The sequence below is a fragment of the Prionailurus viverrinus genome, chromosome D4 (assembly GCF_022837055.1).
Source record: "Prionailurus viverrinus isolate Anna chromosome D4, UM_Priviv_1.0, whole genome shotgun sequence".
NCBI lineage: Eukaryota > Metazoa > Chordata > Mammalia > Carnivora > Felidae > Prionailurus > Prionailurus viverrinus.
In genome coordinates this window covers 66,239,792-66,258,654 of record NC_062573.1, presented here as the reverse complement: position 1 = coordinate 66,258,654, position 18,863 = coordinate 66,239,792, and positions in this window count along the sequence as shown.

Here is an 18,863-nt window from a genome sequence, read left to right as displayed (position 1 = left end):
AGATGTCTCCTGGGACCGGAGGAACGAGGAGTTTGTAGGTCAGTGGGATTCCAGTCTGTGCATTTGGCTTCTGGGCCCTCATTGGCATTCCTATGGTCTCAAAGAGGGAATGCATTTCTTGTTCTCTAAGAAAAGCAACCCCAAAAGGAGCAGCTGAACATACTCCACAAAAAAAGGAATCTGCAGCCATTCAATATTATTGGAGCATTTCATTTGTCTCTCTTTGGAAAGCAATTAACCCAGCAGACACTCAGAATTTCCATCTGAGGTAGAGCGTGTTGTTAAAAATGACATCTCTGTGACCCTGAATTCAGAATGTGTGTCAGAGGCAGAGATGCCAACTGATTGTCATTCCCAGAGAGAGAAATGTGTAGTAAAAGAGTGAGTGGGCTTCAAAATTAGACCTATCTGAAAGCTTTGGAGGTGAATCAGGAGAGTGTAAGTTTTGTTTTGGAGAATGAAAACCATTATTCAAACCAAAAATAAGATACTTCCATTGACTGACAGTGACAATATACAGTCAGAGTGTGTAATATGGTAAGATATAAAGTCAGAGTTTATAATTTTAGGTAATGGATTCAATTAAAGACTGTGAATCCTTACAATTCAAGTTAATTTCCCTGATGGTCAGCTTCACCTCTTTTTGGTATACAAATATAAATTGTATTGTGGCCTTTATCTCTCATTCTAATTGTTTATGTGATTGTCCATCTCAATTGCTACAGAGATTTGCATGTTCCCTATGTGTCTTATCTCCAACCATTCTTCTCTGTCTCACCATCCTGCAGGTGAGTTGCTATAAAATAAAGTCCTTGACTGAACCAGTTTTCCCACTTTTGCTCATGATGTTTTCTCGAACTAGAATAAACTTCCCTCTGTATCAAATAGTTTTTTCCTATTTTATCTCAGCTTAAATATCACCTTCTCAGAGGCTTCTCTAATCAACCAATAGCTTATCCCCCCATTTGATGTTTCCACACGCCTATTTGTTGTACTTCCCAGCATTGCATTTATACACATTTACTCATACATTTTTGTATGTACTTGTTTATTGTCAGTCCCCTCAAGTATGTTGCCTGCTCCTGGAGAGCAGGATCCATGCTTAACTCATCTTGCACCATTGAGTCCCACTCAGTGTCAGGTGTATGCTCAACCATTAAAAAAAAATAAATCAGTGGCTAACTGATTTAAACTTTCAAATAACTTGTGTTCTCAGAGTCCTGTTGCTCTCAGCTCTAGACTGTGGTCACAGTGTCCTCAGTCCCTTACGTGTAGCTGTTACTTCATAAATCAGCATTGGCGCCAAACCCTGCACATATATATTTGTCATCAGCCCAGATTCTGCTAATGGAAGAAATAAGAAAACAGGTGCCAGGAAGAAACCTGGCTATTTGAAACTTCCTGGATCATGATACTGACAAGATACAAGAGCAGAAGGCAGAAGGAAGAGTCACAAAAGAAAAATTTGTGCATAGACGGTAGTGGTCCAGAGAACTGGATCCCTGGCTGACCTTGAAATCCTGTCATGTTGCTTTGTGTCTCTGTCCGTGCTTCCTATTTGCCCCTTGGATCCTTCTCATGAGTTCTATTTCTGGCTGTTCTTCCCTGCTCACCCAGAGGCCTGTTGAACTCTAGACTTGTTATTGATCCTCACCTTTTAAAGATGAATTATTCTAAGTTTTCTGACCTCAATATCCAGATCGCCTTGACGAGCAGTTTGTGTTTATATGTTTTTAAAAAACTGTCTCCTTTAATATTGTTTATGAGTATTTTTTCTCTTGATCCTGACACAATTTTATTAGCTTTCAATTACTTATGCATCACATTAGGAATTTATTATATGTGATGTGCTTTAAGTGTGTCAAAATGAGGGTGAATGGAAATTCCTTCTCATTTTAAGAAGTGTATAATATTCTGGAATCAGTATTTTAATAAAAGAAAGGTAGATGTAGATAGAATGATGGTATGATGTATAGACAGAAAAATTGATAGCCTATACAAAGATAACCCAATAGATAGATTAATAGATGTATAGTTATATAGACACAAAATTCAGAAAGAAAGAAAGAAAAAGAAAAAAAGAGAACGCAAGGAAGGAAGGAAGGAAGGGAGGAAGGAAGGAAGGAAAGAGAAAGAAAGAGAAAGAAAAGAAAAAAAAAAGAGAAAGAAAACCCATGATATATGAATGGTACCAACCAACCAAGTGTTAAAGGGTTTTATTGGGAAGGGATGGATTTCTGACTTGGAAAATGAGAGATCACCTGGAAAAAAAATAGAAGTTTGTTCTTCGTCTTTCAGGATGATTTGTTAATCCATTCTGTGTGGGATTAAATCATTTAAGCATGAGGAAGCTGTGAATTCGGTCCTAAATGCAAAGGGCACCACATCCAAAATGTATAAATATCTTCTTTCTATGAGGCTGTCTTGAATGAAGGGGAATAATGAGAACTTTGGCTGACTGAAGAAGTCAGCAGACTGAACTCTACCTAGTAGGTAACAGCGGTGAGAGGTGGAGAGGATCACACTGAATACTTTTAAGTAAGAGTGTGCCACTAAGTTGTGCTTTTGGCATAATAATCTGAAAGAGATGTACCTAAACTATGTTTTAAGAGAGGACAGAAATTGTGAAGAAAGAACTGGTGGGTCTCGGCAACTAGAACAGAAAAAAGACAAAGTCTCACTTACGGAATATTGGGATGATGATAAACTTATTGTCAAAATAGACAAGTCAGAAGAGAAGAGGGTCTTCAGTGTAGACAACAAGTTTGATTCTAGTCTGCTGAATTTGAAGCCAGTTATCTGTCTTAGAAGTAACATTTCATCAGCATCAGGAGAGAGGTTATACTTATAGGTGCAAAGATGCAAAAACACGAGGTAGAGGATAGAATCATAGGGAAGGAAGACTTTTTACAGAGGACCCAGATTAACAAAAAGAATCAACAAGAATTCTTAAAGGTGTGGGAAGGTCAAGAGAGATGGGAACAAAGATTAGATGTTTGAACTTGTTGATTCAAAGTCACTTATGTTCTTGAGGAAGCCATTTCAGTAGAATGATGGTGGTTGAAATTGCAGAATAAGGAGGCAGTTGGAAGAGAGGGGATGATGATAATTGGAGGCAGAGGGCATTGAATACTTTCTCAACATTTGTAATAAGTGGTAAGATGCATACAGGATGAACAAGGTTCAGTAAGGATATTAGTAGGATCTTTGTTGCTGTCCTGGGCCTTTATGTATGTATGGCTAGGAAAATGATCTATACCTATATTCTTTAAAAAGTTTTTAATGTTTATTTATTTTTGAGAGAGAGTGACACAGAGCATGAGTGGGGGAGGGTCAGAGAGAAGAGACACACACAGAGAATCCAAAGCAGGATCCAGTCTCTGAGCTGTCAGCACAGAGCCGGCCGTGAGGCTCAAACCCACAAACCATGAGATCATGACCTGAGCCGAAGTCATCACTCAACCGACTGAGCCACCCAGGTGCCCCTAGACATCTATTCTTTTAAAGAATCTAGTACTATTCCAGGGATCAAGTCAATAAATAGGTGGGTTAGTTGACATTAATATTGGCCCAATTCTAATTGAGTATATATGAATTTATTGATAGACTTAGGTTAAAGGCTATTGAGACAATCTCAGAAAGATTTCCCTAAGAGAGATTTCTGAGCAAAGAGTATGGTTCACATAGTAACTCTGCTATTACATAGCACATTTTTCATTTACAGGTTGCTAGGTCTCAGGTTCTTTACCTATAAAACAGGGGAAATGGCATCCGACCTATATTACTGAAGTGAGGATTAGATGTATTAGTGCATCTTGAAAGCATTTTGTAAATGGCAGAATATTGTAACAATTACTAATAATAAAATAGTGGTGAGGAAATATAAGGCTAGACATGGAATTTTCTTTTTAGGAGTAATTTTTGAACTCCAAATATTTCCCAGTTGCATTTACTCAGTATTTATAGACCACTCAAATCATGCTCAGTGCAATGTAGGACACAGAGGTCAACCTAGCTTCTACCCAGTGGATTTACAATCTGCCATGATGCTAGCCAAGTTTTGTAATTTTATGCTCAATTAACATCTGGTTAGAACTTGTTCGGTTAACAAAGTGCTTGCCTCTGAAGATAAATCATGGGACTCTTTCACTACAGCTTGGAATCTTTCTGATTTGGGATGCTTTCTGAACATAAAGACATTCTTTTCCATCCTACTTTGCATCATCCAACTGGGTTCCTACTGTGAAGTGTCATTACGATGGCAGCTCCCACTGAGAGAAACACCAGTCCCACTAACTGAATGGGGTGATTGAAGCAAACAGTCATTTTTGATCACTGCTTTGAAAATGTGCCTTTTACAAATTCTGTGAGTGTATCTTCGTGTAATTAATACTTGTTTAACCACAATGAGTTTTTAAACAAAATTCGCCTTCAAAGATTGTTTGCCTGCAAGTATCCAAAAAAACTTAGAAAAAAAAAACCCAAAAACCTGTCATCATCTACTCAGAACATGCCTCCCCAATGCTAACACGCAGCTCACTTTAGTGAAAATTAGGAAAGCAAGACAGGCAAATATTCTTCGTCATTCTGTAATTCAAAAACAATTGACTGCTTTAAATACCTTTTAATTTGGTTATGATGACATTCAGGAAATCACATGTCTACTGTTTTTTTAAAACAACACACAGATGGAATTGGTGTAAGAACTTGTGATGCTTTGTTTCAGTGACTGCACACGCAGTCTCCTTGATCATGAAAGGTATAGGGAGATTTGACAATCACATGTAAAGAGATAGAACAATTTTTAAGGTCCAATAAATTCTCTTTGATCATAATAACGTCCAGAATTATTTTTTGTTCAAAACTTGGACTAAGGGAGGAAATTGGTTAATGAAATGTGAAGTGTATCAGACAATGTAGATCTGATTGGTAATTCTGTTAACCTTGCCTTCTAAAAGAAGCGATGCTGCTAATTTAAGGAGACATTCCTTTTTTGAACTATCCTTTTTTCTTTATTAGCATTGACAACATTTGTTCTTCCTGGTTCTTTTTGTTCATGGAAGTATCATGGGATTCATTACTGAGGCATGTTCTGCCTTCAGTATTAGCTGTTATGGCCGATCTTTTCTTTTTGTGAGAATATTATTCAGTGTAACCTATGATGAGAGTCCTTCCTTTTTTGATATTACTTTAGGGATTTCTTCCATGAAATGATCTTCTTATCATAATGGATGTTTTGTTCTTTTTGATGCCCCATAACCTCTGCATTTTTTATTTATCATGTTTTTGATTATTCCTTAAAAACTAGAAAAATGTCAAGAAATGGGCAATTGTAGCACAGGTTTTGGATATATTCCCTCTTCCATTCTTTTTATATTGCTTTATAACTCAATGGAATTTTCCATGCTAATGGATGCAACCTTTTAGAAAGCATTAATAAAAATAACCATGAAACACCTGCACTTAGGACATCAAGCTTATGGTTTTCATATTTCTCTGTGTTCCGCTTTTGGGAATGTCTCAGGTTAGTCATATAAGAGGCAAGTATTGCCAATCAAATTGTGTTATTTGCTCCCAAATATGTGTATTTTTCCATGTATCTATTGCCTGTCTCCATATGGAGTACAATAAGAAGCAGCGAGAAAGGGTGGTAAAAATAGGATTTGGTGTTATCATGACCAGATGGAAAGGGGCAGGGACCTGGTCTACTATGCAAGTACACTTGTCTTCACTTTGTCACTGTGTTCAGCACTTACATGTGGCAAAGCAAAGACAAGGTCATCTCGATTCACTGTTAATTAAATGTTTTGGCTGGAAACCATTTCTCCATATGGTAGAATACACCAGCTTGAAGTCAGCGCTTCAAATTTGGCCACATAAAACAGCTGCCCACAAACATATGTAGTGACTCACTAGCAGTCTCAAAGAATTTCAATTTAATGCGGAAGATATTTGGCTCTTCTGAAGCATGTAGATAACCTCAAATATACATCTGCCCACACTATAGCAGATGTAAAACTCAGAGGAACACTGGAAAAATGGAAAAATGAAAATGTACCCGGTATAGGTCATGGAATGTATTTGGTTCAAATTCAGAAATAGGTAAGTGATGTCAAGGCAATACATTTGGTAGCCCTGGATTGCAAATATATGACTCACAAGCCGTATTTTTTAAAGTTTGATCTTCAATTGCTGTAGTCAAATCCATGAATAAAAACAGTCCCTTTCAAGAGATATCACTTAGGGATATAAAAAAAATTATTAAAACTTCCAGAAAGCTAGAGGATGATACATGAATCACAAATCACACTAATTCTCCCCACCTTCTTTTGGGTTGAGAAGTAAAGGCTGATCCATTTTAATGACTGAGTAAAACACCTAAGGATTGATGAAAGACCATTAATTTGCAGCTGTTTAAAGTTTATTTGTGTGTGGTAAGCGCTGGATTCATAGCCTCTGCTTCTGCCCTTTTACCAAATAATACAGTTCAACAAGGTCACCTGACCTTCTCTCTTCGTGTGTATGTACCTTAGAAACATAAGCTTTATTAACCGCCAACATGGGCCTTAATAGACCCTGGTATTTACACACAAGAGTCCACCCGAACAGTGTTTCAGTTGGGCCTTCCTTTCCCCTCCCAGATAGAAAGGACCATCCTAAACTAATCCCTAGCACTTTTAGAGTGCTGCTTTATTGGGCTTGTCCAGTATGCACATCTATCTCATTATTTCTATTCTCTGCAATTGGTTTTGAAGTCCTAGATTGTCTATTCACAATTTATGAATCTATTGTCTAATTGTCTGCCTCTGCTCAGTTCAACCTTGTTGTAAAGGGTCGTGTGTGCTTACCAACAGGACAACTTTTTTCTTTGATGATAAAGTTGAACAGTGAAAGAATTATCTTCCTCTTAAAATTGCCTAGCAGCCATTACTTAAAATATGTCTGACTGGGTACGTTTTCAAAAATGGGGAGTCATTTTCTGCTAAAGCCTCCATTCATGATCTCTCTTTTTCAAAAACAAACAAAATAGGAAACCCTTGACAACATCTTTATGAAAGCCACTAAACCATAAGAACACTAAATCATACTTTAATCCTGTTGAAGGAAATTTGTGCTAAAATTACCTTGAGATGACATGTTTTTAAAGAATATACATGGTATAAAGGTATAAAGCAACCAGCTTTGGGATGATTTGGACTGTCAGCCTGCAGTCACTTGGGCAACATAGGCATTACATTTTTGACATTTAGTTATCCCCACTTGCAAAACAGAAATCACAGTAACTATCATATAATTAGCTTTACATTGTCAACATTGTTCAGAACATTTCAAAGAATTTTGGTAAAACAGAGAACACAGCCTATCTCCATAGCTTATTTAAGCCTTTTCCTATAAGCTTTTATTATGTTACAAAAAAAAAAAAAATACTAGTACTATGTAAAGTTTTTCCAATTAACTGGTCCTATCATCTTATTATTAAAATATGTAATTCAGAAATATTTCTACATCAAGGATTGATTATAGTAGTTTTAAATAGAAGTTAAGTTATTAAAGTGGTTATACTGATTCACCTACTAGCATGGTTATCAATAAAACATTTTAGCTATTAATTTTATCAGAGAATTGACAAATATGGAATGCATGTAAATCAAATATATACTTAGTAACTCATTTGCAGTTTAACTTAAATATGATTGAATAACATTGGCAGCATTAACAGGCTTGGGCAGAAATACATTTTTAGAGCTACCCTAAAACATAAGAATCTAGTTTCTGATATGTTTCTAATTTATTATTTAAATTGAATTTTCCACCCTTGAGCTAATTCATTTATGGCTTATTTTGGAACATTTTGCTCAGTGCAACCTTTTAAAAAGGAATGTTTATTATGCTTTCCTTTTTTTCTTTGCCAGAGATGAATATTTTAAAAGTTAGAATATGAAATGTTATATAATTTGATGAGAACATTGAGCCAAATTCAAAAAGGGAATATAACAGATATATAGATTTCTCATCTAGTTTTAATAAATAAACCCTTTTATTATTTTGTTGTTCACTGACAGCATAATGCAATTGATGTTTTTATCATGATTCATATTGAAGATCTACCTAAATAATTCACAGGTGATTATGATCAAGCCTATGTATCTACTCTTAAATTTTAACCAAGGTATTTTACTCAAATCTCTTTTTTAGAACATTTTCTTAACACAAATATGGTATTTTTCAAAGTTTCCAGGTTGATAGCTCTGTTGAATGAAAGCCTCTGTTGATTCACAGATGAGCCATGCTATGGGGTACAACAACGCATAATTACCAAATTTCTGTACTCAGGGAGGTGTGTTTGCTTCTCCACACATGCAATGTTGGCAAATTCCCTCACAGCCGCTGGGGGTTACATAGCTGTAAAGAGAAAACTGACTCATTACAATATTGCACACAACCGTTGCTCTGTTAGCTCCCAGGGTCAGGAACAAAGGGCAGGACATTGGAAACAGGAGCCCTAGGCTGGTTAGCACCTTGTACATGACAACTAAATTTCTCATGCCACTGTTTTGGGCTCCTTGCAGATTTCCATCTAGAGGTAAAATGTAAACACTGCAATAAACAACAGTTTTCAGATGGTCAGCCTACTGTGAGAGAGTAAATGTTTTCCAGCAAAATACTAAAACTAAGAATTAATCCCCTCCTCTAACTGCAATTGCTATTTATTTTATAATACATCAACAACAAGAAACATCTTATTCATTGTAAACAAAGCATTCTAATTGAATTTTCATGAGGCAAGCACAGTAATACAGTAATATCTGGTAGAATCCAATATCTACTAGAGACACTGAAAGACCCTCTGAATTATAGAAATAGGACCCCATTCCAAACTTTCAGTTTCAAGTGACTCAACCCTCATGTATTAAAGGCCTACTATGGACAATACACTGTGCTTTGTGACATAATCTCTGAGGACTCAGGAAGTAATGGATTAATTTAAGTAAAAAAAAAAAATCTAGATTAGATTGTAGAGCAAGATAGTTCAGTGAGTGGTACAATGCATTTATATATTTATCTATGGGATTATTCCGCATATATCTATTTGTAATTGCACAGAATGGAAAATTCCCAGTGAGACAGTTTGGGACCGGCTAAGCTACCTTTGTGATCTGCCTTACGAGAGATGAGTTTCAACAGTCATTTCTATGTAGTTAGTAAACATACATTTTGGGAGAGTCATTCTATACCATTCATTAGGCTGTGAGTACTTTTTGTTTCTGTGCCTGAAATAGGTCTGTGTGACAGACTATTTAAACAGAACATTGAGTGGTAAACTACCCTCACCTCTGGCATGATGACAACATAAGATGACCTTTATCCAAATTCACTGAGCAGTACATCTAAGATTTGCATGTTGTACTGCATATTAAATTTCACTGAAAAGATAAAAAAGAACGATAAACAAATATTGAATTCTAGTTAATGACATGCATGCTGAAGTATTTGGGAGGTGATATGCCAATGTCTGAAACTTACTTTGAAGTGCATTAAAAAAAACAAGATGGATGGCTAGAGGGATACAGGAATGACACAGCAAGTATACGAACATGTTAGTTGTGAAATCTAGGTGATGTGGATTCACTGTACATTTCTTCAGTTTTCTTTTTGTTTGATAATTCTCATAATAAAACATTGCTAATGAGATACCTTTATAAATATTTTGTGTACTCTATCTCAATGGCTGGATCTGGCTAGGGCCTAAGAAAAAATATTTTGCAAAATACCTCCATTGAATCATATGTAAGGTTAGGTTTTGGAACCATGGTCCAGACATACATTTCAACTTTAATCATTTTTAATCATTTTTAATCTTAATGCCAAATTTTAGTATTGCATAATACTAATACATCTCATTCTTGTATTTACTACTTTCCCATAATCCAAAACATCAATACTATAACAGAATAAACCCTCATAATTCCTTCTTCCTATACTCAATGAAATGATATTTATATCTTCATACATTAGGATGCTTCCCTAGGTAACTATTTTACTACATGAAGTACTCTCCAAACATATCCCCAAGAAGTTTTATTAAAATATGAGAAAGTAGATATACTTTTTCCTTTTTGATTTGCTTTAGGAGCTAAACAAAATATTATTGAAAAGGTTATTTTATTTTTTACTTTTTTAAACATTTTGTTTTTAAGTAATCTCTATCCAAGGTGGGGCTTAAACCCACAACCTCGAGATCAAGACTCACAAGTTCTATCAACTGAGCCACCCAGGCACCCCTTAAAAGGTTGTTTTAAAAGTCAATTTGCTAGACAAAGTTTGTGTTTCCCAGAAGAAATGTTGGTAAGACTTTCAACTTTTTTTAATTTAATAAATTCTTTTGGATCAAAATTTGGCTTCCTCTAAGTCATGACTCTCAACCTTATATCCATCTTCAAATAAAAATAATCAAAAGTCAATATAGGAGAGGGGCACCTGGGTGGCTCAGTTGGGTAAGCGTCCGACTTTGGCTCAGGTCATGAGCTCAAGGTTCTTGGGTTTAAGCTCTGCATTGGGGCCTGGAGCCTGCTTTGGATTCTCTGTGTGTGTGTGTGTGTGTGTGTGTCTCTCTCTCTGCCCCTCCCCCATTCATGCTCTGCCTCTCTCTGAAAAATAAACAGACATTAAATATATATATACGTGTATATATATATATATGTGTGCGTGTGTGTGTATATATATATATATATATATATATATATATATGAGAATCATAAAACATTTCAGAGAAACAAAAAACAAACTTCTAATCCTAATGGCCAAACCTGGAGCACAAGGGGAACAGGGAGACCTTTGACAGGGTCAGGCTGATGGAGAGAGGGTTAGTGGGGCTCCAGGTGAGCCTTTCTTGCCTCAGTCCTAGAGTTGCCTAGAGTGGACACTGGTGCTCCCTTTCTCCCTGAGGTGTTCTGAAGAAGCCAGAGTCACATAGGCTGCACAACCTCTGTGAATGCTCCCCTCTGAAGAACATTCAGGGGGTGATTTAATAACGAAACTAAGGATTTTTAAGGATATGTAAAAGGTCAGTATATTGTTAAAGGGTACAAATATTTACCATTAAAAAAATTGTTTTTATTGTAACTCAGGTGCACAATTTGTTACTTTTCAACTTGAACCCCATCTTTTTGGGTTTCTATGAAGGCTTCTACATAGGCATGATGGATTAAACCACTGGCTATTGGTGATTGATTCAACCTTCTGTCCCTCTTCTCTCTCAATCTCTGCTCCACACCCCCCCTCCCCCCCACCACACACACACCTCTCTCTCTCTCTCTCTCTCTCTTAGTCTGAGAGTGGGACTAAAAGTCCCAACCAAATCACATTGTTGATTCTCCTGGCACCCAGCCTCTATCCTTAGGTGTGGCCCCACAGTTGCCTTAAAAGACCGTCTTGTAGCTCTCAGCACTTAAGAAATTCCAAGAAATTCCAAGGGTTTTAGGAGTTCTGTGCCAGAAATAAATAAATAAATAAATAAATAAAATATATAAATATATATATAATATATATAATTATATATAATATAATATATAATATATATAAGTATATATATAAAAGATAGATATATCTTCATGTATATCTTCATATATATATACATATATATCTATATATCTTACTATAAATCACATATTTGTTATAGTGATTTATATCACTATAAATCACAATATCATAGTATCCTTTCAAGAAATGTTTTAATCACATGCATATGGATGATGTTTTCTTTTTTTCTTTTTTTCTTTTTTTAATGCTTATTTATTTTGGGAGAGAGAGAGAGTAGGAGCATGAATTGGGGAGGGGCAGAGAGAGGAAAAGAGAGAATCCCAAAGAGGCTCTTGCTGTCAGCGCTGAGCCCAAGGCAGGGCTGGATCTCACAGCACGGAGCCCAATGTGGGGCTCGATCTTACAACCATCAGATCATGATCTGAGCTGAAGTCAAGAGTTGAACACTTAAGACACTGAGCCACCCAGGCGCCCCTACATAGATTTTTGTAGTTACAGGTTTGTTTTTTTTTATCAGTTTATAATTTCATAGCATTGTAGAAAAAGAACATTGTATGATGTTGAACCTTTGGAATTTATTTTGATGCTTTTTCTGAGAATTACTCTATTAATGACTTTTGTAAGTGTAACACGGATGCTATAAACCAAGTATATTTTCTCTGAAGTATAGTCATTCTCTCTCTCTGAGATTGTGTATGTGAGTAAATATATATGAAATATTATTATAAAACTTTTCTTGTTCTTTATAACAGTTTTGTTGTTTTTCTGCTTTCATGTACATTCTGCTAATGTAAAACTCTGCTTGTTGTATTTGAGTTTATTATGTCCCGTATATCTTTTTCCATCTTGTCAATCTCTCTTCGATTTAAATTTCTCTCTTGTTGACAACTTATTCCTGAATTTTGGTTTTTATCTAATGTGAGACTCTTCTTTATTTGATGAGTTAAATTGTCATTACTTTTATGTTAGAGATTATTTCCACTATCTTGTATCATGCATTCTATTTAATGTAATTCTTTCTCTCAGTTTATTATTCATACTTATATGATGATATACTTCACTTTTCTTTTAAGTGATAGTGCAACTATGAAATCGTGGGGTCAAAGATCTTTTTATTTATTGTCAGCAGTATGCAACTAATTTTCTATGCCTTTTTCATTTACTGCAGTCTTTTGGTATGTCCAATATTTTTGCTCCCTAGATGCTTTCAGAGTTTTTTACTTTTATTTGACATTATTTTAAATTTTACTAAATTCTGTGGTGTGTGTGTGTGTGTGTGTGTGTGTGTGTGTGTGTATGTGTGTGTGTGTTAACCTGTCCTATTTGGTATTTTATGAACTCTTTCTTTTTTAAGTTTATTTATTTTGAGAGAGAGAGAGGGGGAGAGAGAGAGAGAGAGAGAGAGAGAGAGAGAACGAGAGAACACACAAGCAGGGGATGGGCAGAGAGAGAGGGAGACAGAGAATCCCAAGCAGGCTCCACACTGTCAACACAGAGCCCCACACGGGGCTCAAACTCACGAACTTTGAGATCAAAACCTGAGCCAAAATCAAGAGTCAGATGCTTAACCAACTAAGCCATCCACACGCCCCATATGAACTCTTTCAGTTGGAGGTCTTATGACTTTAGTTCTGAAAAATTATCTGACATCATTTTTCAAATATTCTTAAACTTCCAAAATTGTATTTCCTTCTTCTGCTCCTCTGGAAGGTTTTTAAAATATGTATAAAAATATGTACTTCATTCCTATCTATCTTTTATTTTTCACTCAATATTTCCATCTCTTTATCCCAGATGAGTTTGGAAGAGTTTTTTGACATATCAGTCAATAGCGCATTTTCTAGCTGGAAACATTCTTCTAGTCAATACCTTCACTGAGTTCTTTATTTCAACAATTACACATATTTTTCATATCTAGTAGTTCTACTTTGTTCTTTAAAAAAAATTACAACTGCTTTCTGTTTTGTTTTATATTTCCACCCTTTATCTTTGTAAAAGCAATTACTATGCTTAAGTGATGTTATTATTCTGTCTGGTCCATTAATTCTGCTTTCTCTGGTGTAGATTACTCAGTTGTTATTTCTTTCACAATGCTTGGGTCTCATAGATGTTTATTTTACAGATATACACTATGCATACACAGAAGCTCATGTACCCTTGGGATTTTTCATTTCACAAGTTATTTTTATTTTAATCTTCAGTCATTATCAATTATTATCAGTTATGATTACCTTGGCTGGTGTTATGTATTTGGGGCCAAGCAAAAGCCCTGGGTCCTTACCTGTAAGTGAAGTTAGGGAGCAAATTTGAGGGTGCATCTAAGGGAGTGTAGTTTATGATGTTGTACTCTTGGCTGCTTGCTATACACTGTTCACTTTACCCACCTTATGACCCAAATATATTTTCCTCTAAGAAATGAAGTTTGTGGAAGGAGGTTTGAGAAGATAATGGGGCATCAATAGCCTGGTCTCTATTATATTTTTTCATCCCAGCTAGTTTTTAATATTCTTCTGAAATGAATCTTGTTTTCAAATAATTCTGGATGGCTTTGCTGTTTCTTGACCTATGTGAACAGGTTAGGCAGTTCTTATCCCAAGGTCAAATAAGGAAGGAAAAAGGAGACAGCTAGAATAATTTCTCTCAGAAAGTCCCTGCTTATGGTGTCTTGCTGTCTTTCTTTCTAATGTTGACAATATCCTCTACCTAGAGACCCAACCGTCTGTATCTCTGTGAATGTTTCTACTAGACTTTGTATTTAGTTCTGATTAAAAAAAGAAAATCAACCTCTCTTTCGCGTTTGTTCATAGCCAGAGTTGACCCCAAAATCCAGAAATCACGTGTGAAATTCAGGGATTTAAAAATTTCCTTTTGCTTACCTCCCATTATCAATTTTCCTGTTTTTGTTTTTGTTTTTAGAAATACACTAAAAAGCCAAGATTATATTGAATCTTAAATAAATCTTAAATCTTAAAACAAGATTTAAAAAAAATAATTGGTCTTCTAAAGGTCAATTGTAATTAAATTTGGAAGTAGAAATAGTGGAAATTCAATTGCCATCACTAGGACCAAGGAGACAAGGGAGGAGGGAAATTACTGGAGCCCAGTGAGAATTGGAACATGGAACCACCAAGGAAGAAACTACCATCGTGAAGGGATATAGCTTCTGTCAGAGCGTCTGCACTGAATTGGGGAGGGAGGGAGAAACGATGCACCTGTACTCTCCCCTTCCACACTCCTGTCTCCTGCCAGTCCCAACTCTTGTGAACCCAAATAGAAACCAAGATGCTAAAGGAGTCTAGAAAAAAGTCCACAGAGGCAACTTTTCAGAGTTCAGGACAGGTCAGAGAAAGTTGAGAAATAGATGTGGGAAGAGGATAAATTTAGTATTAACAGCCTTCTAACCTCTCTGCACTTACATTCCACCATCGCTGCTTTGCACCTTTCAAAATAAACTGCTGCAGTGGAGAATTCTGGTAACTTTGTCATAGATGCTGTCCTCCCCCTTGTCTCCTTGGAAAATGAATTTTGGTCCTATAACACCTCACTCTATCAGCAGCACCTCTTTGAAAATCTACCTAATCCCATTCCTGAGTTCACTGATCTCACACATTTGCTACTTACTTTCATTACAACCATTTTCACCTTTTGCCTTAATTAAGTATTGACTTTCTATTCTTCCTCTCATCTCCTACAGAACATCCTTTGTTATCCTTATATCCCTGGGGCCTCCCATTATTACTGGCAAATGATGAGTGCCCAGAAAATTTTCTGATAGATGAATAAAAGAGAGAACAAGTGGATTTGAGAGAGTATCACCTCCACAAGAAAAGGAATGCATGGGTAAGTGGATCACAAGCACACAGGAGCTTGAAAAATACGTACTAGTATATAAGTGAGGACAACTTAGAAAACTTAAAGTTAAGAATGAAACTCAGAATTGGTCCAAAACTTAAGTGAAAACAGAATTCAGGAAAACAAAAAAAATAAACACAAAAAATCCAAAACATACACTTAAAAAATATGCCATCCAAATAAAATAAAGTTCACAAGCATTCCCTGCAATTGGCAAGAAAAAAAAATCTAATTTAGAAATGGCTTTTCTTAAGGTGCTGAGAAAAGGATTTTAAAATCAATTCATTTGGTTCTTTGATTTCAGCAAAATCAAATATTTTCTAAATCAAGGGTAGAGTGAGGTTGGCACCATTTCAAAAATTTGTACCCATATTTTGTCTTAGCAGCCAAACAAAGTTTACATTTAAACTTGGTATTTGTCTATAGTTAATAAGAAGGAAAGAACATATGCTGTTGTTTAAGAGCTCTGGTGAATAATTTTCCCTTATTTCTAAAAACATAACTGATATTTAAAGACTGACCCACTCATCTAAAGTTTAGATAACTCAAGGCAGATTTTAGAAGTATTTCTTCACACTCAAGATTATTATATATGAAAGAACATATGTCCATTGAAAATTCATAGTACTCATTTTACTAAAATTCATTTTATATAGTGCAGCCAAGACAGTACAACACTTTGCTACTTTGATAGTAGTTCATTTAAATACTTACTGGTTTCTACACAGGAAAGAGAGAGGGGAGGAGAGAAAGAACAAAGAGGGAAAGAAAGACAGTGACAGAAAGAATGAGTTTTAATAGGTCTTATTATTTGTTCAGCTATGGTAAGGCCAACAACTAAGACTACTGCCATTGAAAAGATAGTTTGTTGCTCATGAATCCCAGGAGGAGGGGGCAAGCCACACCACTGGAGAGCCACACAGGGAAGCACTGGGTAGGTGAGGAGGCAGAGCAAGGGGGAAACTGTGGGCCTTCACTGCGGTTTCTTTGGGAAGGAACAGTTGAGGCAGGGTAAACAGGGTTAGGATTGGCTAGTTTGAATACTTTCAGTGTCCTCTGGGGCACAGGGACTGTTCATGGTTGTCTGGTACCTGGTCCAAGGATGATAAGGGAAAGTAGATAGTGGACCTGGGAATATTGAGAGCCTGATAGAAGACTCTGTTGGAGGTATAGGCCAAGGATTGGTTGGTTTGCATTTGAAAGGCATGCTCTAGATGAGTTGTTTATTGTCTCTAGGAATTGGTTAACCCTGCAATCAGCTGACTCCTTCCAGAGTCAGTGAGGCCCCAGAATGTCACAGCATCAAAATACAGAAAATAAACACTGTTATATAAGAAGGAAGGAAGGAAAGAAAGAAGGAATCAAGGAAAGAAGGAAGGAAGGAAGGAAGGAATTTTTGTTTCATAATATACTCAGTGTGTAGAATATGAGAAACCATAAAGTGATATCCAAGTTGGAGAAAGGTATCTGACATTCTTTTTCACTTTGTTCCTATAAATAGCAATGGTGTGTGGAATTTAGAGCTCTGACTTTGGATTCAAAAGGAACTGGGTGAAACTTCTGGCATTTAACACTAACCATGTGATCTTTCTGTGAGCCTTATATTCCTGTAATGTAAAGATAAAAGTACCTTCTTTAAAGGATTTTAAGATTTAAAGGTAATAACGTGTACACAGTGTAGTAAATAAATAAAATAAAACTAGCTGCTTTTCTTTTTTTAATATTTGTTTATGTTTTGGAAGAGTGCAAGCGGCGTAGGGGCATAGAGCGAGAGACAGAGGATCTGAAGTGAGCTTTGTGCTGACAGGCTGATAGTAATGAGCCTGATGTGGGGCTTGAACTCACCAACCATGAGATCATGACCTGAGCCTAAGTTGAACTGAGCCACCCAGGTGCCCCTAGCTGCTTTCCTTTAATTAGTATTGCCTAAATACTCACTTGAATGCCCACCTGATACAGATGATGAGATCATGTGTTAGCTTTCCAAGTGAAGCTACATTATTACACATCGAAGAAAAGAGTGGTATGTGTCTTATGTTGCACCTAAAAATGTTTCAATACATCTTATTTATAAAGGAAGGAAGGGAGGGAGGAGGGAGGGATGGAGGGAGGGAGGAAATTTTGTGAAGAATGAATGAAGAGCAAATGAGTAAACATTTCTTTTAGAATTCTGATGAAAGACTAACAAAAATGTATACTTTTTCATCCATAAATATTTAATAAATTTGTTCCCAGATAAAAATAATAGTAAGTAATCTAAAATAGAATGTTTTGGCATAGAAAACCTCAAATGCTATTATATTTGTAATTTAAAGTACAAGATTCTCTGAGCCATGAATTCATAGAAATTGATTTGCAAACTTCAATTAATGACCTTGGTTATTTGTCAATAAGAAGAGAGGGAGAGGTTATGTGAGTGCAAGTAAATTAACCTTTCATTCCATACTCTACTGACTTCTTCCACACTGACAAGTAATCAAGATTGTTTGACAGAAACAGCAAGTTGTTTAGCTTCTCAGCTCTCCTGCCACTAAAATATGATGTCAGATAATTTGTTCCTGTTTAGTTCTAGCTTGATTACTTCTGGTTCCTTGAGATTTGAATTGATGAAGTTTTACTTTAGTTACATGGCAGTGTTAATAAATGCTGTCATGTTTATTAATGAGATGCCAAAATTGTATTGTTATATTTAGAGGACAGAGTCAAGTTCATGTAACTTAAAGTAGTTGAATGTGATAAAAGGTTAATTAGACTTCATGACCTGTTTAGAATATGTCTTAGGTCTCAATATCAAGATAACTTCCATTGCAAAATACCAAAACCCAGAATTAATTTATATGTTAACTATATAATAGTCTGTCATTTAAATAGTAAATAATTCTAACAGCTCCTGGAGAAATTATCTGGATTTAAAAACAAAAATTAACAAACATAAACAAAAAAACAAAGCAAAGCAAAAGATCTACCAAGGTTAGCCATGGTGATATTTCCCTCTATTGAACTGTTAACATATTATACAAACATTTTACCCACGCTATAGTCCCAAGATTTCAAATTGTTTCTATTGAAGAAAGAATCCTTGAACTGTCTACAAATTACTTAAAATGCATACCATAGGAATTTAAAATGCAATGGAAGAGCAGAATATGTGCTGCAGAAAATTTCTCATTCATCATTACTCATTCTTGACTGGAGACAAAAAGATTATTATCCTGAAAGACGAGGCAGAACACCATCTAATAACTAATGAACATTTTCAGAGGTAAGAATAAATCTACACAACTGAAGTTTTGGCGATATTGAAATTATAAAATAAATTTTTTTCATCAAATGAAAGATATCACTGAGAACATTAAGATTATTTATTTATTAAAATTTATTTATTTTGAGAGAGAGAGAAAGAGAGAGAGAGAGAGAGAGAGAGAGAGAATGAGTACAAGTGGGGGAGGGCCAGAGAGATAGGGGGAAAG